Source organism: Anser anser (assembly GCF_964211835.1).
Source record: "Anser anser genome assembly, chromosome: 4".
Taxonomy (NCBI): domain Eukaryota; kingdom Metazoa; phylum Chordata; class Aves; order Anseriformes; family Anatidae; genus Anser; species Anser anser.
Genome location: NC_139724.1, coordinates 75,684,521 through 75,708,240, shown reverse-complemented (window position 1 = coordinate 75,708,240; position 23,720 = coordinate 75,684,521). Strand labels below are relative to the sequence as shown.

Here is a 23,720-nt window from a genome sequence, read left to right as displayed (position 1 = left end):
AAGGAGATGCCAGATGCTCTTCTCGCGCTTGGGGATGTATTAAAAAAAAATTGTTTGGTCTTGGCATTCTTTTACTTTATTTCTATTCTTTGAAAGCAAAGGGCAGAAATCTGGCCAGTGAAGCAAGAGCCTCCCAAGTCAGTGGAAAGCTTATTGACAAGGACAGTGGGGCTCAGACCAGGCCAGCAGCCAAAGGCTGTTGGTGATGCCCTAGGACCTGCCTGGCCCCAACCAGTGGTGGGTCTCCCACAGATATATGGGATATGTACAGATTTTTAAGATGTTTAAAATATCCTATAGCATGTTAGCGTATCAGCAGGCATCCCGCGGGCAGGCAGCTGACCCCTGAGTCCCGAAGGCAGCGCTCTGCCATAAAACTGCTGGGCTGAACTCCTCAGCTGCTCGTGGTGGCCTCGCATCTCTGGAAATGGTGCTTTGGGTCAGGTCGGAAGAAGCAGCAGCAGAGGGAGCTGGTCGGCCGGTGGATGCTTGAAAAGCAGCTCTTAAAAGATATTCTATTTTCGCAGAGCACTTCGGGGCTGAGCAGGATTTGTGCCCTGCTGCCGTGCGCCGGGTCGGGTCCTGCGTGGTGCCCTTGCCTGGAGCTGCTGAGCCTCACAAAGGGACGCGGAGGGGAAATGTCTGATGCAGGAGGTGTTCTTATTTCTGTCTGGTACGGCTCTGCAGGTCTGGGTGAAGTTTCAGCTCTCCTGGGAGGCTGAATCCTCCAGGAAATCATGCCCAAATCTGCTGGATTTCCTAGAAAGGGGCATTTTGGCTGCTCAGGGAGAGGGCTGCCTCAGCTCCTCTAGATTGGGCTGGGGTTTCTTCATCTGAAAAAGCATTACACCCGAAGGTGCTTCTCTCCTTTGCAAGCAAAATCTTTTCAGGATTATTGCTCTCCTTCTCAGAAAGCTGATGTTGGCAGTAGTCTTAATTTCACAGCATTGAAATTTGCTTTGTTTTTTTAAATTTAATTTTATTCTGGGGGTTTAATTGCTTATTTTGAATTACAAGGTGGAAGGATTGTTCCACAGCTTAGAAAGATGTCTGTGGCTCAGGGAAAGGAAAAAAAAAAAAAGAATGCAGTCCCCTGATTCTGCTATAAATTTGGGTGATCTTAGTGAATTTTAATACATCAGTCAGTGATAGTCTCTTGAGGTTTATGTCCTTTGGATGAATGGCCATGCAGACAAGGGACTTCAGGTACTTAAGGATGTGGGTCTACATCTGGCCTTGCTTTCCCTTTGTGTTATCACTGCCCATAGCTGTGAAAAGAGGATAACTGCTTGTCCAGGGAGGAGACCTGTCGTTTGGCAGAGGCACCCAGGATGGATTTTGCTTTGGCGAGGCAGCTTATGAAAGCCCATGCTGTGCTTCCTGCACATCTCCCTTTGCAATTCCTGCACTTTCAGAGAGGGCTTTTCATTTGCTTGAACTCGATTCCCTTTTTGGGGTTTTGACAGGGAAAGCAGATCGATACCTTGCGAACCTGCTCCCTAAAGGACAGGTGTGATTTACTGCCCTGGGGCGGCTTTTGGTCCTGGAAGCTGCATCCTTCTCTTCCCCTCTCCTCTCCCCGTTCCCCCCGTGAGCTCATTAGGCCGTGCCACAGGCAGAGATCCATCACAGGATATAACTGCTGGGGATGCTGCCTTAAGTGTCTCCTTCAGATGATGATGAGACTTGAGTGCTTCTCCTAATGCAGTCACAATTCAAAGTTACTGGTGTGCTCTTAACTAATAAACTTGCAATTGCAGACCAGAATAGAAAGCTGTGTAATCATGGGAAATTGCTTTCCGATGGGTGAAAATGCACGAGGCTCGGGTTGACATTTTGTTCCCTTCCCCCTCCTCCATCTCTCCTAAGGCAGAAAGCTGCTGGGAATTGGGGGATTTTGCATGGCGGGGGCTGCGAGGAGGGGAGAGGGAGGCAGGAGCATCCTCCTCTTGCTATAATGACATCTCTTCTCGCAGCACTCAGCGTTCAAATGGGATTTGACGCTGGTTATCCTTGCAAATTATGGCTCTAGGGCAGATGGGACTGAGATCTCTCCGAGGTGCTGTGAAAGCCTCTGTGCTCTGGGCTTCATCCAGCACGTCTCTAAGCCTTCCCCGGCGGTGCCAAGTCCCCGGTCTCCTGGAAAGGTTGGGCACCAGCATCCTGAGGAGAGGTGCACCTGGGGTCCCTCTCCTTTCACCCACATTTTCTGATGCATTTGTGCTTCATCGGGGTGTACGTGAGCTCCAGAGAGAGTCGGGAGAGCCTGAGCCCGGTCAGAGGCCTCCATGCCTCTGGGAACGTCTCCCTGCACGCCTTTCTGGGTTGCACAGCTGACGTGAGGCACTGCAGGGAGCAAGGAGCCCGTGCAGCACGGTGCCAAGTCCTCTCCAAGGGGACTTGAGGGCGAGGAGCACAATGGGGTCACCTCCGTCCCCGGCACGGAGCGGGAGGCTCTGTCCTGCTGTCAACCCCGGTGACTGCGGAGTGAGGGCCAGGACGTTCCCCGGGCTGGAGCCGAGCCGTGCTGAGGTCGGATATCCAGGGGCAGGAAGAATAATGTGTCCCCAGGGATGTCTGATAGACTGATGGCTGTGTGTCCCTAACGCCCAGCTGCACGAAGCACGTTGATGCAGCACACGTGCAGCAGTGAGGGTGCCAAGCTGCTGCAATTCACGTGCTCGTAGCTCCAGAGAAGCCAAATCTTAGATCCGCGCTTCCCCCTGCAAGGTCTGGCCTTAATTGGGACCTCTGTGTTCATTCGGAATGATTCATAAATAAGGGTTCTTTCATACACACCGGTTTGGGTTATCCTGCTTCGTATCTGGCGTCTTGCATCTCAGGCTGGCTCCTCTAATTAATTGGCACCTGTGAGATTAAGAGGCAAAAAAAATCCCTTCAAGCCTTTCTGAGAGCTTTGTATTTGAATTCACAGACTAACCGAGGTCTGAGGTTCTGCCTACTATTAATATTCATTAAATAATATTTATCCTTATCCTCCTCCTTTTTGCTCTCCTCCTTCCTTTGTGCTGCATTACCTCAAGACAAGGCCATCACATCAGCGTCACTCGGAGCCTTTCTGGAGCTCCCAGAACAGGCTTTGAAGCCAGAATAAGTCACTATATATATGTCAAAAAACCTGATATACTTCAACAGCAGAAATAAAGGTGATCTCCCCAGCGGTGTCTGGCTGGGTTGGGGGAATGCAAAGTACCGGGAATGAGCTCGGAGGTGGCTCAGTCCCAAATTGCTCACTGTCTGTGGGTGTTTCCATGCCAGGATGGCCACCTTGTGGGGTCAGCTCATGGCCAATACTTTAGGGATGTAGAAGACAACGCAGGGCTGAGGACAGCCCCTCTTTTGTGCCTATCTTCTGTCACACAGTGGTGGCACAGCACCTGTGGCTGTGGCTTCCCATGGTACTGCCCTCCCTACCAGGCAAATGTTGATGGCACAAGAGTGCTTCCCCTATGTCGTGTTTCCTTCCAAGGCAGAGCGAGTTACGGCTACGGAGCCTGGAGAGCTCTGGTCTGTGGGAAACTGCAGCCAGGCCTGAGGAGGAGCTGATGAGGAGGCAGACGAAGGCCAGGCCGAGCTGGGAGGAACGTATCTTTACCACCAGGCCGGCCGGGATGCTTGGGGGAATTGAAGAGGACACGGGAGCTGTGGGATGATGTGGCTGTCCGAGGGCAGAGGTCTTGGACAACGGGGAGATCTCCAGCGGCTGCAGCCCTGTCCGTGCTCCTGCCTCTTCCTCTCGCTGCGTTTGGGCTGGAAAAAACCCTTGGGTACAAGGGGACCCTTCACATCCCGCCAAGATCAGGGACTGGGCCAGGGCAGAGGCCTTGTCCCGGGGCCCTTCCCATAGCGTTGGTGTCCTGCCTGGGACAGCGTTGGGTCTCGGAGGGGATGAGTGGAAATTTGGGCTCACTGGGCCTCACAGATGTATCACAGCCCCCAGCCTCTCCTGGCCGGGGCCTCTCTGCAGAGCTCCGGGCTGCTTCAGCCCTCGTAGCAGCTAAAGAGTAAACAGGGCGATGAAACCGGCACAAACGAGCACAGAGATCAGAATCCAGGCCTCCCCACTTCTGGCCTGACGGGGAGTCGCAACAAACCCTTTTCTCAGCTGCCTCTGAAAGGGAAACCCACACAGGCTTTCTGCCTTTCAGCCCAAACACAGGCCCCTTCTCATCCGAGGGCTGGTCGAGCCGTGCCAAGAGCAGTGAGGCCACCGCTTGTAGGTGGGAGGAAACCACAGAGGCCGAGCACAGCGTTTTCCAGGGCACGTCCCATCACGCTCATCCCTATTTTCCTGGGTAAATGTGGGTGGGAGGACAGCCTGGGGTCTGCTGAGCTTCCTCCTGTAGTTCCTATTAGGGTTTGGGCTCCCTTTTAAAAGGGGAAGCCAAGCTGATCGTTAGCCCCGAGTGGCTGCATCCTCGTTTGGCCCCAGCCAGAGCAGGGTCAGCACAGAAAATTTATATCTGAACCATCCCACGTTGACCACCATGGGTCCGGGGCAGAAGCTGGTGTGGGAGCTCCCCCCAGCTGTGGGTGCCGACTTGTCCTCCAAGGGCACGGCTGCCTTGGGCCAGGGGCCTCTCAGTGGGGTGTCACCCGGGGACATCGCCACATTCTGGGCTGTGGTGGCTCCTTGGTTCAGCGCTCCAAGGCCTGGCAAGGCTCGTAGTCTGCCTTACAGCCTTGGGTCAGATTAGAAACAGGGCCCAGCAGGCAAAGGGAAGGGATTGTACGTGTCACCTGCCTTCTCTTTTCTGCCCAGGAAGAGAGGCTTTGGGCCCTCCTCCACATTTTGCGGCAACCTTCAGGAAATCCTGGATGCACCTCCACAAACCCTTTGATTTTTAGCCGAAAGGACACCATGAGAAGCAGCTCGTCCTCATGGGTGGGTCAAGGAGAAAGCACCAGGTTGTGATCCACAGTCCTCCTCGTGCTTCTTATGTGTTGGAGCAGAGGTTACAACACTCACTTCACCTTCCCCAAAGCCTGTGACGATGTACTCAGAGGCATGCTTGCACAGCGAGATGCTATTACCATCACCCACAGCTCCGTTTCTCCCAGCTCTGTGGCTTTTCCCCTCTGTTCTCCACTACAAAGCCGCTCGGAGCCCGCAGCCACCACTTCAGTACCTTCCCCTCTCCATCGCCCTGGCTCATCACGAGGAAAGTCCCTCGGAAAACCACTCCTGCCCTCTGAACGTGTTTCCGTTTGATCTGCTGCCTTTTCCAGGCTTCACCACTTACAGCACTGCTTGTTATTTTGGCTAATTGGTGCTGGCGCTGCTTACATGGGATTTTAGGTCCCCTCTTAGCCAACAACACGGGGATTCAGATTTCTCACTGGCGCGCTGGGAGCGTACCAGGAGGGCTGGCGATGCCAGGAAATTCCTTGCATTTTCTTGGGCAATCTGTTACCCCGTGCCTCCTTGCTGGAAGGGGCTCTGACACCGCTTTTGTTTGTTGCGGCTGCCACAGAACAGAGCCGTTATCGTTCCTCTCCTCCGTGGGTGAAGCTCGTTATTGTGGGAAGGGGGCGGGCATTTTCAGAAACCTGCTGAGTTGGCATCTTGGGTGCCAATGTCCAGGGCAAGCACAGCCCAAGCTTTTTGGGCTCTCTGATGGGAGGGACACACTTCTGGGCTTGCAGAGACACTCAGGCAATGATTCAGTTCCCTAAATGCAGGTTTCCAGTGCCGTTTTATATATACCCAGGGTCTCCTGCCTGGCACATCCCTCTCTCCATCCGCTGCTTCGGCGGTCACATCCCCGTCCTCGCAGAGGCTGTGCCACATCCCCACGAGGATGTCCTAGGCACATATATATATATATGTATATATATATCACATAACCCAAGACATCTATGATCTGACAACCACATCAAGACTAGTGCCCGCACAGGCAATAACATCCGGAGGGTAATTCATCTCACCGCGGGCAGGCACTTTCTGCAGGGGTCAATACCTCTTCAGGGTCCCTTGGTTAAATCTCCGTGAACTGTAACAGGCCTTTGGGTAACTTTGGCTAAATCTGGTTGCCTCAATATAGATGTTTCAGGCCTTTTGGGAGCTGTGGCACCGTGTCCAGGACTCCTGCCAGGCTGACACAGGACACACAGGAGACCCATGGCTTTCTGTAGAGGTGGGTAGGATGCCCAAGGAGGTCCCCAGTGGAAAACAGGACCCATTCCAGGTAGACACCTGGTGCTAGTGGGGTTTTGATCTGTGAACTGAGCCCCATTCCTGCTCACTCAGAAAGACACTGACCCCTCCAAGCCCTTAAAGAGAGGATGCAGGGAGCATCCTGGTGCAGGGAGCACATCTGTGCTGTCATTGCCCTACAGATGATCTCCCAGCTCGTTTCCAGGCTGGATCCCTTTGGCTATCTGTGCCGTCCCGGGAGCTGCCAATGCACGAATGCAATTTTGGCTCCCTGTAGTGCAACAAGTGCAGGATGTCAGGCAGCATCCTAGGCGTGTGATGGCTTCCTGTGTGATGCAGTGCTGGAGGCGGTGGCTGTGAGCATCCCAGAGCAGCGTGTGAGAAGGAAGCAGCCCAGAAGCTGCACTGTGCCCCAAGACCTTTACTCACCCCCTCTCCAGGTGAGCTTGGTGGTAGCCACCTCTCCAGTACTTCTACCAGAGTAGAGATTTGGCACCTGCCGTGATAAGGACACGCTCCCAACACAAAATCTTTGGAAGTGATGGAGTGGAAGGACCAGCGTCGCCACGTGCCCCTCTTGTAGGCTGTGTGCAGGCAGGGCAGTGATTGATGCGCTCTCCGTGCTGGCGGTGGGGGAGGCTCGTTTCATTTGGGTTCCCTTCAGCAGCCGGGGTAAACCTGGCTGTTATCAGGGATAATGCATGTTGCTAAGCAACACGTGATCCCAAATCGGCTCCATCAGCCCTGCGGGTTGATGAGGGAGAAGACAAAAGGCTTGTGAGCAGGGATGTGAGCAGGGAAAATCAGCCCCTGGTGAGGAGGTGGAGGACAGCACCAGCCCCAGTCACACTGGGGACAATCCCCATGCCCACTGGGGAGCAGGGGGAGCCCTGGGCTGGCCGTGCTGAGGTCCCCAGGGATGCCCTGCCCTGGGAGCTGCCCTCCTGGCTGGCTGGAGCTCCACTGTTATCGTCTCTGGTGCTAAAAGCCAGAGGCACCAACGTCAGCGCGGAGCTAGCTGATATACAGAGGGGTTTTCCCAGGGAAGGATAACACAGGAATTGGCCTCTCCTGCTTTTTCCACTCCCCTCGGATAAGAAAGCTGCCTCTCCTTGTTGCCGTAAGCTCACAGCAGATGCAGGATGAACACAAGGGGTCACACACGTGTCCCTGGGCTCCTCCATGAGCCCGAGCTGTTTCCTGCCCTGCCCTGCTGTTATCTCTTCAAGCTCCTGGCTGATGTCCTTGAGACCTCGCCACCGGCCTGTGTCATTGCAGCAGAGATGTCACCGTGCTCATCGACTCCTTCCCACGCAGATGTTAGGCAGGAGGCAGCGTGGTTTGAGCCTCTCCATCCCCACCCTGCTGCTGACCCCCTTTCTCCATGCCCTTCCTGCTCAGGCGCCTTCACTCCTGGGCTGTCTCATCACACACATGCATGCGGCCGGGGCCAGACGAGGCCAAGCCAAACCCAACGGCTGCGGTGGTTTTAGCCGAGAGGAGCAAAGCGGGCACCAGCTCAGCCATGGGGGCTGTCCCCAGAGCCATCAAGGCGCCAGGAACTCTCACGCTGGAATAAAGAACAGAAGCGAATATCACAATGCTCCGTGTGCTGGCCCAGCCCTGCCATGGAGACAGCCCAGAGGTTCTGGAGCAGAGAAAGGTCCAGAGAAAGGCAGTGAGGCAGGCAAAGGCACGGAGTGATATTCCCCTAAGGAACAGCCGGGTGAGCACGTGTTGGCTTCCAAGAGGTGGCCGTGGGAGGAAACGAGGGTGGTCTAGAAAGCCAGGAGTTGTCTTGGGGGGGAGGGGGGGGGCACATTTTTAATGCACAGTAGGTCAGCTCTTGCACTCTGAGCCAACGCAGTCTGTTGCTGCAAACGCAGATTTTCCCCCGCGGTTCCTTTGTGCCTGGGTTAACCTCTTACCCACGTCTGCACCGACAAGGGGAGTCTCTGTGAGCTGGGTGGTGGCCACTAGAGGGTGGCCATGCCCTAGCTGGCTTTGGGGACGGTGCCCTCCTGGGGCAGCTCTCCTCCTTGGGGACCTCCTCGGGGTAAAAAGGAAAAAAAACGTGGGAGTCCAGGAGGTCAGGTAGCTGTCTAGGCAGGGCCAAGAGTAACGTCCCAGCTGTGTGCCCTACGCCAATCTCCTGATTCTCTCAGGGGGGACGTAGAAATGCAACCACCAGCAGCCCCAGGCTAAGGCACTGTACGGGCTGTCCCTGGGGGCCCCAAATCAGCTCTGCCCTTGGTGCCTCCCCCTGCGGCTGGCCGCAGGTCCCCCCAGCACCCCCTTGCCCCCCCAGCTCTCCTGCTGCGGATATCTGATGATAAAGCCGGTTTCCTCGTTCGTCCTCCCCCCGTTTTGGCTCTGCACGGGAGCTCGCTGTTCTCTTCCAAGGAGACTTTGGCACACAGCACATTTCTTCCTTCCCCTCCAGCAGCCCCCTTCCTGCCCCGGCAGTGCCGCGGCCAGACCTGTCCCCGCTCCGTCACCCCGTGCCCCCTCCTGCTTTGACTCTCCCTTTGTTTTAACCTCCCACCGGCTTCTGGTTCTCCTCCTCCTCGCAGCCCGAACACAATTTTAATCTTTCCCATCTGAAACAACTCTCCTTCAGCTCCGGTTTCCTCTCCGGCTCGGTCCGATTGCCACTTCTGTGCGTGCACGCTGTGCCAAGCCCCGGATCGTGCCTTCGCTAAAACCTTGGCCGGGGTCTGACAAGTCCTCATGGATTTTGGGTTGTGCCCAGCACGGCTAATCGCTTCCTCCTGTGCTGTCCTCGTGCCGTTTCTCCGAGCCTGAGGACAGTGCCGTGTCTGCCGACATGGTGAATTTGTCCCTCCTTGCTTCTGCCCGACCTTGTCCCTCCTTGCTTACGCGCTTCTTCTTCTGCCAGACCTGGGTGTTGGTGCTGCGCCTGAAAATATTGCTGATGCTCCCTGTGCTGTGCCCTTCCCTCTGCTCCCCATGGTTGTGGGGCTCAGCCATGGCCCTTGGCATCTTCATCACTTTGATGGAGATCTGCCTCCGTACTGGGCAGCTGTCCCCTGCTTCTCCTCAGCCCACGGTGCCTGCAGCCTTCATGCTCTGCTTCCAGACGTGTGCCTCCATCCCACACCATCCCTTCAAAGAGAGGAGGTCAGAATTTCCTTTAAACATCCTTGTTCTCCTTCAGGTAACTCCTTAAAACACCGCGGTGCTGTGATAGCTGCAAAATGAAGTGGTTGGGAAGGCCAACACCGCCTCTCTTCTTTCTGTTTTGTTCACATCGGTGTCTGCTGATGGTCTCTGAGCATGCACACCTGAGCGCTAGGCTTTAGGGCAGAGGTTTGCCATGCCCTGGGTCGGGGTTTGAGTGAGCCTGGGTTATGGATTCTAATTTCAGCATCTCTTTTGCTGGAGTTGTGATACTGGCAGAAACGTGCCTGGTTCCCTGGGGCGCTGGAGGCAGGCAGAGCTGCCTGCAGTGGACACGGAGGTGCAGGATGGAGGTGCAGACAGACAGAGGGATGTTTGCAGGGCAGGAAGGCTGGTCTGGCAGCCAGCACCAGCTGCCCACAGCCAGGATCTGCTGGAGGTTTTGTTCTTCAGCCTGAGCCTCTTCAAGGCTCAGCTGTGTTCATCAGAAGGGCTGTCCGTGTTCGCACGCCCCCAGCACATCGCAGTCCAGTGCTCTGACCAGCCCTCTGGGGGCTCTGACCACAACAAAGAAGCAGGGACAGGCAAGAAACTCTCACACCAGCTCGGGGAGGCTGTGATTTCTGTGATCAGAGGCAGAAAATACTCAACAAATCCTCTTACACTTCCCACCTCCCCGGGCCGTGGGCTGGGATCAAAAGGAGCCTGATTTGCTCGGCAGTGCTTCCAGCGCCTCCTGCCTGGGCTGTCAGAGCTTCCTCGTGTGCCAGGGTTTGTAAGGCGATCCCGGGCAGGGTCCTCTCTCTGCTGACTTTGCAGACACCAGCAGGCACGGATGTTTGCCTGTGATATGCTCGTGTGAGATTTGCTGTGCCCTGCCCCATCGCTTCCTCAGCAGCTCGGGAGCTGGAAATGGTTCGCCCAGCACCTGGGGTAGCACAGGTGGAGAGGGAGAGCGGAGAGGTTCACGGGTGATGGTCCCTGCATGCCTTTATCAGCACCCTGGACCTTCGTCACCCTGGAGGAATTCATGGAAGAACTCATGGAGGAGGCATGTCCTCGTGGGAAGGGGTCTCAGCTGCTCCTGGTCTCTTTTAGGGAGCATCCGAAATGTGGCTTGCTTGCCTCAGAAGGAAAGTGAAGTTGGAAAAGGCTCAGGTGAGGACACCGGGAGGCTCAAAAAACTCTTTAGTGGCCACCCGTCACTTAGTAGACGAGGACTCATCAGGATGGAAGGGAGACATCTGAGAAGGGCCATGGCAGAGGAGAATAAATCACTCAGTGGTATGGGAAGGGTGGGCAGGGAGAGTATGTACCTCTGCCTGCACAAGAATTACAGGGCAGCAGCTGAAACCAGCAAAACTCAAAACAAACAAGAGGAGGTGTTTCTCCCAAGGTATAATTAAGCTGTGGAACTCCTCGCAACAGGATGTTGCAGATGTTGAAAATCTGCGGCGGTTTGTAAGGCAATTAGATAAATTCATGGAAGAAAAATTCACTATGGGTAATTAAGTATGAAAACACTCTCCATGGCACAGGAAGTCTGGAAGCCACAAATTGTTGGAGGCTGAGTGGGTATTTTGGGGCAGTATTGCGAAGTGTTGGCTGTATTCTGATACTCTCCTCTAGACACCCGCTCCTGGCCATGGCCAAAACTGAGGCACGAGGTTGAAAGGAGGTTGGTGGCCTTTCTTACAGTCTCACGTTTTCCTGCCTAAATGCTGGGAGGGTTAGGTTAGGGCCACCGACAGTTTTTAGGTCCCAGGACTTGTGAGGATGCTGTGGTGGTATACCGTGGGAGTTTCTCCTCTCTGTTGGTGGATATAATATCAAAATTAATTAACAACCAGAGGCCTTGTGCAGGTAGGGAATAAGTCACTTCTATAGAGAACATACACCAAATGGCTTAGAAACTGTTGGTGCCACCCCTGCGTGCTTTATCTTCCTCCCTTTCATGGCTCGTTGGGCTCTCCAAGCCACCAAATCTCTCTGGGTTCAGTGGGAACGGGCATGGTGTAGACAGGTCTAACTGTACTTATGTTAGAGTTCAGACACCTGCTGGTTGTGACGAACGTACTCTTTTCCTGGTCCTGATCCACAAGAAAAAATCTCAGCGAGGCTTAGACCAAACTTTGTTATTTCTTTGCAGCTTTGAACAAAGAAATGTTTTACATTTCACTTGTTTCACAGCCAAGATGTGTAAGAAAAGCGGTCACTGCCCCTTTTCCCAGCCTCATGGGGACCAGGATCATCAGGCAGACCATGCAGTGTCAATGTAAAGTGTCAGACAGCGTCAAACAGTGTCAAAGATGGTGTGAAGCCACTTGTGCTTGAAATGGAAAGGAGCAGTCCTCGTCAGCGTCCAGGTTCCCCAGGGATGTTTTTTAGGGGATGTCTTTACCTGATCTCCAAATGCAGCTCTTACAGCCGAGTCTAAGAAAGTGCCTATCCTCCAGAGCCGATTAGATGCAATCCTCTTCCCTGAAATTATTTCTTCTGCATCTGAAGCAAAGCTTCAGTGAACTTGCAGACAACTCCATCACGATGAACACCCAGCTCCGTGGTATTATCAGCCCACCAGACTCTTGCCTCTTTACAGGGTGACTCCTCCAGGGGCCGAAAGCTATATGGGAATCTGTGGGGATGGAAATCACCACCCTCATTTAAAGACATGACCAAAGCAAGCTGGGCTGTTAAATGTGCCATGTGTGATCCACGTTAACCCAGTTCAGCTTGGGGACCTTTAGATGAGCACGTTCCCCTTGGCTACCAGTGGGTGACCTATTGGGGCAAGGAAAGGTCCTCCTGCCTGGGAACCTCCAGGCTGCTGAGCCTCCCCGTGTGGAGTCTGGCTCTTCTCCTGTTCCCACAGATCACAAGGGAAAGGAGAAGTCACGATGCCGGCACTCACTGTTTTGACGGCCACAACTCTCTGCTTTGCTTCAGCAGCAAATTAACATCGGCTTCCCCGTCTGGCTTCCCTCTGCAGGCTACGGTGGACGTTTCCTGCCAGAAGGAGCCCAGGACGAGCAGAAACCTGCAGCTGGCTGACAAGTGGCCTGCCCAGAGCCGAAAGTGAGAGGTGACTTCTCCATCGAGGTAAGGCATGAGGCTGGCCGGTTGTCCTCGCGACAGCTCTTGCTGATTTGCAGTTGGAGGGTCTGAGGGCTGCAGGTGAGGGTGCAAAAGACGGACTGAGATTTGGAGGGGAAGGAGAAGTTTTCTCAGTCCTTGGTGTCCACACCCCAGGCAATGTCATCTCACCGAGCCTCGGTGTTGACTGTGAGCATCATCACTGAAGCTGTAGCTGGACAGCGTTGGAGGTTGTCCCCAGAGGCCAGTCCCAAGCATCCCACTGGGACCCCCCAGCTTCAGATCAATGGGGACTCCTGCCCCTTGGGTTGACATCGAAACACTTAGATTCAGCTCTTACCTTCACTTTTACCTTCCCAGCAGCTAAAAGTGAACATTTCTACCCAAAACTCTTTCACTGCTCAGGTCAGAAACACCTGCAAGTTCCCAACTCATTAACCTTTCATGCAGGGTTGTGTGGGAGATGCTCACTGCAAACGAGGCATCAATTAGCCTGTTACAAGCTAAACGACATCACTGGGATTCAGAGGTGTGAAGGTTATAGGCCACATATTAAGCTATCTAAAACCAGCTGGAAATTTGGAATAGCTGCAGACTGCAGCACACAGGGTTGCAGGTAATGTATGATAAAGCTGAGCTCCCAGGAGCTAAGGAGGAGGGCTGACCCCGGGTACAAAGCTGTGAGTTTTTAAGTGCCCAAGTACCAGTTTCACTAAGTAGCATAAAAAACTCTTAGGTTGGAGGTTTGTCTGCTTTGGCAGGAGAGGGACACCATGAGCTGACCACTTGGAGTCCAGGATCCAACACTGCTCATAGCTTGGTTTCTCTTTAGCATGGATAAGGTGTCCTGCCAGCCTGAGCTGGGCCAGTGCAATCTCTTACTACGAGTTAAACCCTCCCTTGAAAAGCCTAACCCTCTGTTTAAGCCATGCCACATGCTCAATGCCCATGCAGGGCATTTTGGGTCAAATGACTGAAAAAATCCTACTTCCTCTGGTGGGACCCCATTTTCTTATCAGTTATTAAGATAAGTAGATGGATTGACAGCAGTGGTCTTTGTAGGGTGGGAAGGACTCTCGCATATTCTGAAAATACAGTCCAAAGGCTGGCACGGTTAGCAGTTGTCACCTTCGCTACACGTAGCAGTCACGTAGTGTGGGGACAGTCCCACACGGCGTGACTGCTCTCTTGTCCCCGGCTCTGCTGCAGGGAGGGGATGGGTCTGTCGAGCTGCCTTTTCTGCTCCTCGCTGACCATCTCTGGGGGCATTCAGCCTCCTCAGCTGCTGGTCCAGCTAGCCAAAGTCACTCCAAACATGGGGCTGCCCCTCCTGACCTTTCCAGCCTTTTCCCTGAACCTTTGTGCTCGTGCTGCTCTGATATAAAGCTTAACCGTTCCTACTACAGAAGGTAGCAGGGAGGCTTCAGCAACAGATAACCACGAACACGAATTTGGGTAGATACGCTTCATTGTGGTAGGCACTAATTTGTACTTGAGCGCCAAGACTTTCCATTGGGATTAATTTCCCTTACTTTTGTCTGTATGACAGTCAGGTATTGAATCTAAACGTTGCCCAGGCTCCTTCAGAGGCCAGCTCCCCAACCAAAAAGAGGATGGAAAGGACCATTACTTGCCATCACATACTGCAGGAATACACTTTGCTGTGCTTGAGCTTTTGCTGGGCCACATCCTCTCTGCCCGAAGCTGCTGCAGTCTGAGTACCACTTCCCTGCTCCAGCCATGGGCTGCATGGAGAAGGTCTTCTTGCAGTGTGTGTTTCAGCCACAGCTGGCCGAAAATTGGTCTGGGCTTGTCCGTGACGAGATGGAGGGGGAGGAAGAGGGCTTTCCTCCTTCAGCCCCCTCACCCCTGGGACTGCTGCCTGTGCCTCCATCTCCAGCTGCTGAGCCCAAGCAGCAGCCAAAGGTCACAGTCTCAGTCCTCAAATGCCTCAAAAGAGGAAGTGCTGTGCATGCTGAAACTGACTTCTTGACAAAACTAATAAAAAAAAAGGCAAGACGAACACCGCAGCTGGTGTTTAAATAGTCTGACCTCGAGTAACACGGGCTCACCAGCTCTTAGCACAGGGTAAATGTCGTGTTTAGGACTAGGGAGGTGACTGCAGGAGGGAAGGGTCTTTCGGGAGAGGTGAGGGCAGACCCCCGGCTGCCTAGGCATCTCCACGCCACGTGGTGTTACGACCAGCAGTAGTGTGTAGGTGCCCTGTGGAACATCTACGTGCCCCACATGTGCATCTCAGGACCCCTGGGACACCACGCTAGTGAGTCGTGACACAGTCCTTACAAGGTCTTTGAACTTAAAAAAAGAATCCATTTTGTGCATAAAGGCATCACAGAGAAGACTCAGAGGAAGCCCTGTTCAGAGTGGGCATGGTCAGCCTGTTCCAGGCGAGTATTTCTGAGGGGTGAAGACAAGAGACGCCAGCGTCTAGCCTGGAGACCGCAGACCGCTGCCCGGAGAGGGTGGCTTTGGCACCAGGGAGATAGTTCGAGTTAATTAGATCATTTGAAGCTTGCTCAAAGGCTGTGAAGGATTTATTTCATCTTTTGTAATGAAAAGTCTGCGGCCTTGTTTCACAGAGCAAAACCAAAGGTCTAAGCCCTTGAGAAAGTACCTTCGCTCAACAAACGTGACTGGCCATACGGATAACTGACCCAAAGAGAGGGTGAAACAGGGTAATTGACTGCTCTGGTTTGGTTTTGGTTTGGGGTTTCTGTGTGTTGGGAGCAGTGGGAGCACCGACATTTCCCAGTGGGAGAACGGGAAGGGTCCCTGACTGTCTTCCCAGCCACCACTGCTTTTGGTTTAGAGGTGCTCATGGATGGTATGAGTGGATATCAAAGTGCAGTTGGCCATGAGTCTCCTGGGCAAAACAAAACAAAACAAAAGGAAGAAACAACCTGCATAAAAAGGCCTGGGGACCCTGGTGGACGGCAAGCAGAAGACTGGCCAGCTGCGTGCTCCTGCAGTGCTAAACCACAAATAATGCCACATCAGCAAGAGAGCAGGCTGAGGGAAGTGATTATTTCCTTCTGCTCAGCACTTGTGAGACACATCCAGCTACTGGGTCCTGTTTTGGCCTCTCCAGTACAGGAGAGGCATGGACGTTCTGGACTAGGCCTGGTGGAGGCCTTGGAGGTGGTTGAGGAGTACGGGAGGTACAAGGAGAGGCAGATAGGGTGTTGTCTGCAGAGGGGTAGGGCGGCTCGTTATCTTCTTGCTGTTGACAAATAGGTAATGGAAAGGTGTAGAGAAGATAGACGAGATATGTCTCGGAGGTGGACAGTGGAAGGACAACATGCAGTGGGCACAAGTTGCAACATGGGAGATTAGATGTGAGGAATAAGTTCTGCCCCGTGAGGGTGGACAAACAAGGGAGCAGGGGGCTGGAGAAGTGGTGGCATCTCCACCCTTGGAGATATTCAGAACGTAGATGGAGAAGGCCCTGAGCACCCTGAGCTAATAACCCTGCTGTGGGCAAGGGGCTGGACCAGAGACCCCCAGAGGTACCTTCCAACCTGAAATGCTTGGTGATTATAAGGCACGTGAAATATATGTGCATGTAGATGGTGTGTGTAGGCAGACACCTCGGGGTGTTTAGTATGTGATCTGAGATGCCTCCTGCAGTTATCCTTAATTCAGGATGTGAGGGAGTGAGTAGTTATGGCTCCTGGGACAGCATCCCAAAGAGAAGAGAGAAATTCTCTTCTTGTCTTGCCGCTCCCTTAATGCTCCTTTACAGTTTTGCATTGTTCCCTCGTTTTGACTAACCTAAAATCTGAAATGCTGTCGTGTCCCTCCTGGGCCCCTTGAATTGGGTCACCAGCCTATTCAAGCACGAGTTCCTACCTGGCACCGTGGCTCGGGGATCTGGAGCGGGGTGGTGCGAGGGAGGTGACAGCAGTCACTCTCAGCTCCTCCATCCCCTGCAGCAGCAGGAGGAGCAGCAATCCTGGCTCTCCTGGACTTGGGCTCCACTCCTTGTTCTCACCTCCAAGCCTTTCATCTCCTTTTCATTTCATTCAAGCCTTTTCATTTCCATGAGGGAAGACACCAGCTCTCTGTCTTATACGAATCAAATTTCCTTTCTTCCTTTGCTGCCAAGAAGCCCTGAGCCTGCTCTGAGTGCAAGGCAACATGCAACACCCCCAGAAGGATCCTCTGCATTTCAATCTGCAAACCTGACGACTTCCTTCCATTGGCACCAAATGCTCTTCCAAGCCCATGAAATCCTCCGCAATCAGGGTAGAGATGGCTGATTCTTTTGTGCAGGGAGCCAGGTCCCTTCCTCCCTTGGGAAATGCTGGTTTTTGGGGAGTCACCAATAGCAGCCTGGATCCGTCTGCGGGATGGCCCCTGGGGTTATCAGACATAATTAGGTGTCCGTCCGTAACTGCCCCGTTTGTTTTGTCAATATGCATGGCTCAGCTTCTTGGTGGAGTTTGTGGTCACAGCGCTGCAGGACGGTGCTGCTGAGCGTGTTCCCCTATGTGGGGAAGTGATAAACTTAAGAAAACTGGCGAGCCGAGCCTGCAGACTTCTCAGGAACTTCACTGTTACGATATCACCTATAAAAGTCACAAAGGACTTCTAATTGTGAGAATAACCTTTCTTTTTCTGCCTTGATTACCACATCTGTCAACGCCTGCAACAAATGAGGTGAGGATCTGCAGAGGAAAATTGCTTTCGCTCTGCACAGCAGGGCTACCGAGGCCAACACACAGTGCAGGAGTTCTGCAGGAGAGGAAGAACCTGTGCATCGACCACCTTAAAGGCATTATTTCCAGGCTTCAGCCAGCTGATGGCTGTGAGTCGAGGTCCCCTCACCTGTGCTTCATCTCTATCCATGAAACCGTTGGCTAGACTTGCTAATCCTTGGCCCTGAGACCAGGAAAAAGTGAATTTCTCCTACAGATTAGCAGTGCAGCTTGGTGGGACCATATCTCATGGGCAGGCACGGCTAGCAGAGGAGTTTGAAGGGTTCTGGGCTGCCACGGTGCGAATGTTGTCAGCACTAGAAATTCCTGGGAAATGCCACATTTCATCTGTGTCCTTGCTGGCTACAGAAATATGTATTTCCCCTTCCAAATGGAAATCTCATAACATTTTCATCTGAGGCCGTGCCAAGTCCAACTGCTTCCAGACTCGTACGTGGACCCCAGGACCCAGCAGCGCTGACTGAAGAGCTGTGATTGTTGCCAATTTTAAAGCTGCTATCCCAAGGCGATGAGAGCTCTGCTGGTTTCAGATGGTGGCTGCGGGGATTTCTAGGGGTAAAAGAAGGAGCAATGACCTCAGGCAACACGACTGGATTTAGGTCTTCCGAGGCTGTTCGTCTTGATGGGTCCATGGGCCGCCTAGCTGACGGGACAGTGAAGTTCCCCAAAAGAGAGTCCAACATCCCAGAGATAACGTGAGCAGGGATTGCACCTGTAATGAGCTGCTCCAGAGCCACGAACTACCAAGCTTATCCCAATACATGACCAGGAGCTCTCAGAAAATAATTTGGAGAAGTTTTGAGCTCATGGAGTCCTCTGGCTGGATAACCTGGGGACCTGACTGCAAATCCACAAGCCTGGCTCCCTGGAGGTATGGACGAGTGGGTTTGTAAGGAGCTCGTCACAGCATCACACGAACTAGCAGCCAGGTTCCCCGTGGAAATTCACCTTGCCTAGTGGAAATATCTCCCTGCCTGGGCTCCATCAGAGGTTCACTGAATGCAACGCGTTTTTTGTGAAACGTTCAGTGTTCCACGCGACTGCACGTTCTGATGGGGAAAAAAATGTTGCTCTGGAAAATTCCCAAGCAGCTTGCCTGGCCCTGCGTGGCGTGAAGCAGGCCTGGGAGCAGGGCGATGTTGAGAAAGGCGGCTGCGTCACGCCGTCCGTCCCGTCTCCTGGGTGTAACCTCGCCCCAGACCTGACTAACCTGTCGCTCTTGGCTGCAGGCGCTGGCTTTCTGCCCCTGCTCTCGTCTCCACTGTCTCTACCGAGCTTGTTCCCAAGGCTCTCTGCCACGGGGATAGCTGTACCTCGGTCTCCTAAGGAAGTACGCCTTCCGTGAACACCCTATGGGCTTCACCATACGTTCGGAAGAGACGGGTGGTTTCATCTTGTCCTTCCCTACTTCCACTTCTTGAGGCATTTGACCAACTTCCATCGGATTTCACGGTAGGAGAGTCATGAAGATAAAGAATTTTTCAAATGTGCAGTCAGCTTGTAGCAGCGTCCAAGCACGAGGCACAAATCCACGTGAAGTCATTGGGTTTTAGTGACTCTGCTGCATTTTGAGCTATTCATTCTTGCTCCCCTCCTGCTTCTGTCCTGGCAGGGTGAGTCTTAGGAGGGTAAGGAGGCCCACAGCCTCCAGCCAGGGCAGGAAGAAGGATGCTGCAGAGTTTTTTTGCACCCTGTGTGGTGTCCTTAGTAGCTGAGTCAAGCAGGGTCCCTTCTCTTTCTCTGGGGATGTTGCCCAGCAGAGCAGAGAAGAGCCCTGGTGACAACTGCCTAGGAAGCTCGCCTCCGCGTTCTGCTTCGGCCTCCCAAACCCGCTGTGGTTCTGGAGCATTACAAAAGCAGAAGTTCACGTTTCATGTTAACGAAGCCAGCCAGAAGCCTCCGCTGTGCAAACAGCAAACGTTCCCGTTTAAAATTCGTGCTGCCTGTGCTCCCGGAGGGACGGCAGGGAGGCACCAGGAGCAATCGCTCACACACTCCAAGTCGTAAGTCAGTCCTTCCCCTCCTCTTCCCCACAAACATGGCCTTTGGCTGAAGTTTTACATTTATCTGCCTCCTCAGCATAAAGCACTGAGCTGAAGGACTGGAAAATTCAAGGGAGTTTTGTGTGTATGTGGCATCATGAAAACCGTTTTTCTTCTCTAACTGTGTAACTGCAAGGCTGAGCTTCAGGAGGGATGCTGAAGATCAGGAGACTCCTGATGACAAGGTGTGAGCTGGCAATGCCCCCTGTCCTAAAAACATCTCAGGTGGATAAAAGGCATCAGCACAGAAATGACGTGTTCTGGCATCCGGTAAAAAGTGAATTCTGAATTGAATTCTGGCATCCAGACTCCGTCCTGGTTGTAAAGCGGCCACAGTTACCCCCAAAAGTAAGGCTCCTGTGTCCTCTGCAGCTGCCTAGGAGGCCTGGGACAAGCTCCGGGACTCCCTTCCCGCAGGAATACCATTATTTTGGGATGGGATACATGAGGTGGCTCCGCTCTGCTGGGGTGTGGGGGCTGAACTCTGCTCTCAGCTGCAGCCCTGGAGCGGTGCAGCTTTCAGCCCTGTGCGGGCAGCCGTGGGTGCATTCGGGGAATATCTCTGCCCCTGCTCCTTTCACTGCTGGAGGCAGCAGACTCCAGCCCCGTGGGGCCGTGGCTTTCCTTGGCTCGTTTGTTTTGCTCTGCAGCTCCACGTTGGATGCGGCACTAGGCAGATTGTTCTGCCCTCCGAGACCGCTTTTTTTGGAGACGCGGCGCATCTGCTCCTCGTGCTCCTGGTTTTGAATGGGAATACTCCCCCCCGGCTGCCAAAATTTTCAGCTTTCTGCCAGTGCCAGGCTTTCACAACCTCTTGGACGTGGGGAAGGGTGACGATGTACAGGGTGGCTGCTGCACTAACTAGGGTTCAGGGTGCTGTGCACCCACTCCAGGCGTGCGGCTGTGGTGCGGACCTGACATGGAGTCAGAGGTGGTCCCTTGGACGAGCTGGGTGAGACCCAGATGGGGCCGGGGCTGTTTGGAGACAGGCGAGGATGCCGGACATCTGGGCCGACCTGGAGAAAGGATTTCCAGAGAAGATCTGCGTGTGCAAGGCGGTGACATCTCTGCAATGGCCCAGCCTTGTCCTGGAGGAGGCAACGTGGGGATCGGCACTGCCCAAATTTGAAACCAAAGCAGAGCAAGGAGAGGTGTAAGGAAGAGCCACAAAGGAGTTTGAAAGGGATAAGGGCAGTCCATGAAGGACAGCGTGATTAAGGCCTGATCCAGCTGATAAACGGCACCTCTGGGAGTGACCAGCACCAAGCCCAGGTGCCAGTGGCACTTGACCACCGAGATCTCAGTTTCTTGTCGAGTTGGTTTGACTGGACAGGGAGAGCCAGTGGCGGAGGGAAGGCAACAGCGTGCTCTCGCATCCCTGACCCACGTCCGAAGCAGAATGGAGACCTCTATCTGATGAGAAGTGCTTTAATTACAAAAAGGGCTGCCCAGCTCGGTGTTACCCAGCTGGTCAGTGGGGTTGCAGCAGTGCTTGCCACGGGACGGACACCGGGTGAGGGATGTGGACTTATCCCTGCTTGTGGCTGATGGGGGGGATCCCACCGGGGAGGGCAGAGAGTGATCATGGAGCAGCAGAGACCAAGAAAGGCAGCGTGCTCTGCTCCATGGTGGCTGCCAGAGCTCACCGAGGCCACCTGGCACGGTTTGGGTCCTTCCCCTTGTTGCTAGCGAGGACCTTGGGGACCTTACTTTGTCCCGTATCACCAACTGGCTGCAGGGCTCTGCTGGTCGTATGGGACGAAGCCTGGCTAGGAGCCTGGAGCTACTTTGTCGTGATTCAGGAGCACTCTCTGACGTGTGGGATTGACTAAAAATTAAGCATGTGTTTCGAATTACCCATGTACAGTGAGGAGAGAGTTCGGCACCTGGTCGCGTCCCAAACTCACAGCTCGATCCTGTGAAATAAGGGATTATTGGCACACGTGGAGGTGTGCCAGCAGACTGGCCACCAAGCTTGTGAAAAGGTCTCTATGTCAGGTGCCCCATTCCATTGGGATCCCAGGGAAAAAAAACAAAAACAAAAACAAACAAAAAAAACCAGAAGTCCTTCAACTTCCCAACACACAGAAGGAACAGACCAAAAGGGCTTTCTCAGAGTCCCTCCAGCCTCCTAATGGTTAGCTATATATATACATATATAAATGGAAAAAGTAACTATTAGCCATATATATATATATTAATGGAAATAAACTTCCTGTGCAGGCAATTGATCTGATGTTTCTTGGTGAGCCAGGATAATTAGATCATCGTAGCTATACGCTGCGAAGCGCTCTTGCTATTACAAATAAAGGTCAAACACAAGACACTTCCTGCTACTTTTGCTGACACGTGGCTGCCATTTAATGATTCATAATCTCTACACACGGCTTGGCAAACAGAGGGGGATTTTTTTATAGGCGCTGTTTTCCACTTGTGCAAGCACAACAAAGGATTTAAAGGGACCTGCTCCCACCCCTGGGCACCAGCGGCCGGAGGTAGCTCGGACACGTAGGGATGCTGTCTGCAGGGTGAACCACGCACCGGAGGGGCTCTTCCTCCTTGCAGGAGGCTGAAAAAAAGTTGAAAGTTATGACTGTTTGTGCTTTTTTTATACGGCTTTGCTTCTGCGTATCGCCTTGCCTGGTGAAACTGGACGGGCGCTGATAGCGCCGAGCGGCAGCGGGGGAAGGCAGGCGCTGGGAGATAAGAAAACCTGGTGGTGTTTGTGTGGGCTTGGGGTGGTCTGCTGCTCCTCAGGCTGTGAGACGAGTTTAATTACACCACCTGGGCGGTCACAGGGAAAAATTGTACGTGAACTTTCTGTGTAGGGTCTGTTCTGGGGTTTGCTCAGCACCTCGGTAGCAGGGATCCCAAGGTAGCCCTTAGGTACAGCAGCAACAGGAAAAGGTGAAAAGGACCCTTTGCTTTTAGGAAGACAGCTGGGCTTAATGTCCTTGTAACATCAAACAGTCACTTTTATTTCCAAAAATTTATGTTAAAGTTGAGTAGGATCACGGTTATTTTGAGACAGCTTTTCTCCTTTTGTGTGGAAAGTGTTGGCAGGATTCAGACACGTGGAACATCAGGACACTGGGAGCTGCTGGAGATTTGGGTATTTGGCCTGAACACAGAAAAGAGGAACGGCTTTTTCAATATACCCTTATCATTTCTCAGGCTGCATCACCTCTCATTTCAGTTTTTTAAATGACCTGATAGGAGACCTTTCCAATGGGAGCTGGGCTGGGACGTATGACCCGGGTTGCGTGTCCGTGAGCAAGTAATTCCACAAGCCCATGAAGGACCATCCTTCACCTTTGATGTTAGGCCCCTTTCATTTCCTTTCGGTAACTTTTTTTTTTTTTCCCATGGAAAGTTCAGGGAAATGGTTTGAATTCTGTAGTTCGAGTGAATTCCTCTCTCGGTTGGGTGTTTGCATCCCAGCCCAGCGTAGACTTTCCACTGTGCCGGGCACCACCTGGAGGTGCGGTAAGAGCCAGCGTGGGCAGCTGAATGGAACGGGACAGAGAGAGCTGCCTGGGGAAGGGAGATCCGGGGCGGGCACCCAAATGGGAGACCTGCCACCCATGGCCCTGAATCACACTGATTTTGTCATTTTGCAAGGCTTTCTGGCGAGGAAGAGACTCCTCGCCACATGGGTCACCAGCCACCGCTGGCACCCAGGAGCAGTGAATCAGCGCTGCTGTTTGTGGAGCTGAGTCACTCGCACGGACAGAGACAGAGACCTTTTCACAGAAATTGTTCCTCCGTGAGCTTTTTAAGACTCCAGCAAGTCTGTAAGAAAATATCCAGGCCTCTTCTTGGTAGCCTTTCTGAGACGGCGGTGGTGCCCGCGGAGCGTTTTGCTCAGCTGTGTATCGCCTCCTCCTGAGGATTTATCCGTGGCTGTGCCCGGGTGCAGAATGACCTGAGGTTTCCAGCTGGCAGAACAAAGCCAGGGGATCGTGTTTGTCGGCTGTTTGCTCAGTGTCCCGGTAACAGGACATGGGGCACCTGGAAACTTTGGCATGCAGAACTTGTATTTCATTATCTTTTTTTTTTTTCCTAAAGAAACTGAGAAAAAGAAAAAAAAAGCTTTATTTTTTTTCTTTTTTTTTTTTAAACAAAAAGCAAATTGTATAAGGGAGGAAGAAATTATTGTCGGGAGGCCAAACTGTCACCTGCTTGCTTGTAAACTGTTTGAACATGGGCTCAGGGGAGATAAGTGAAAGCTGAATGTGGTTTTAGGTTCTGGAGGAGCACTTGAGGGATTTCTGGAAAATCCTGAGAGCCAGGGATGGGGCGGTGAGACAACACGAGGCCAAGGTGCTAGCATGTGATGTTCCTGGGGTACGGGCTCCAAGAAAACCAAAGGACATGAGGCCTCGAGCACTGGGTGGCTGAGCTTTCTTGCTGAAGGCTCTTGTAGGCGCTGCGAGCTTCGAGAGGAGAATGGGGAAAGGGTTTGGAGGAGAGAGCTGCTGGGATTTACTGACAGCCAAATCCCATCGGGCTCAGCAAGTCCTAAGC

At 53.1% G+C, this 23,720-nt stretch overlaps 1 protein-coding gene across 1 annotated transcript in view; it reads left to right on the top strand.

The window, feature by feature from the left end:
• The window catches only part of SMOX (spermine oxidase), an 82,026-nt gene that overhangs the window by 604 nt on the left and 57,702 nt on the right, over positions 1–23,720 (top strand). Inside the window, exon 2 of the mRNA XM_083833705.1 lies at positions 12,309–12,418. The gene's annotated coding sequence lies outside the window, so the exon portion shown is untranslated. The remainder of the gene's footprint in view (positions 1–12,308; positions 12,419–23,720) is intronic.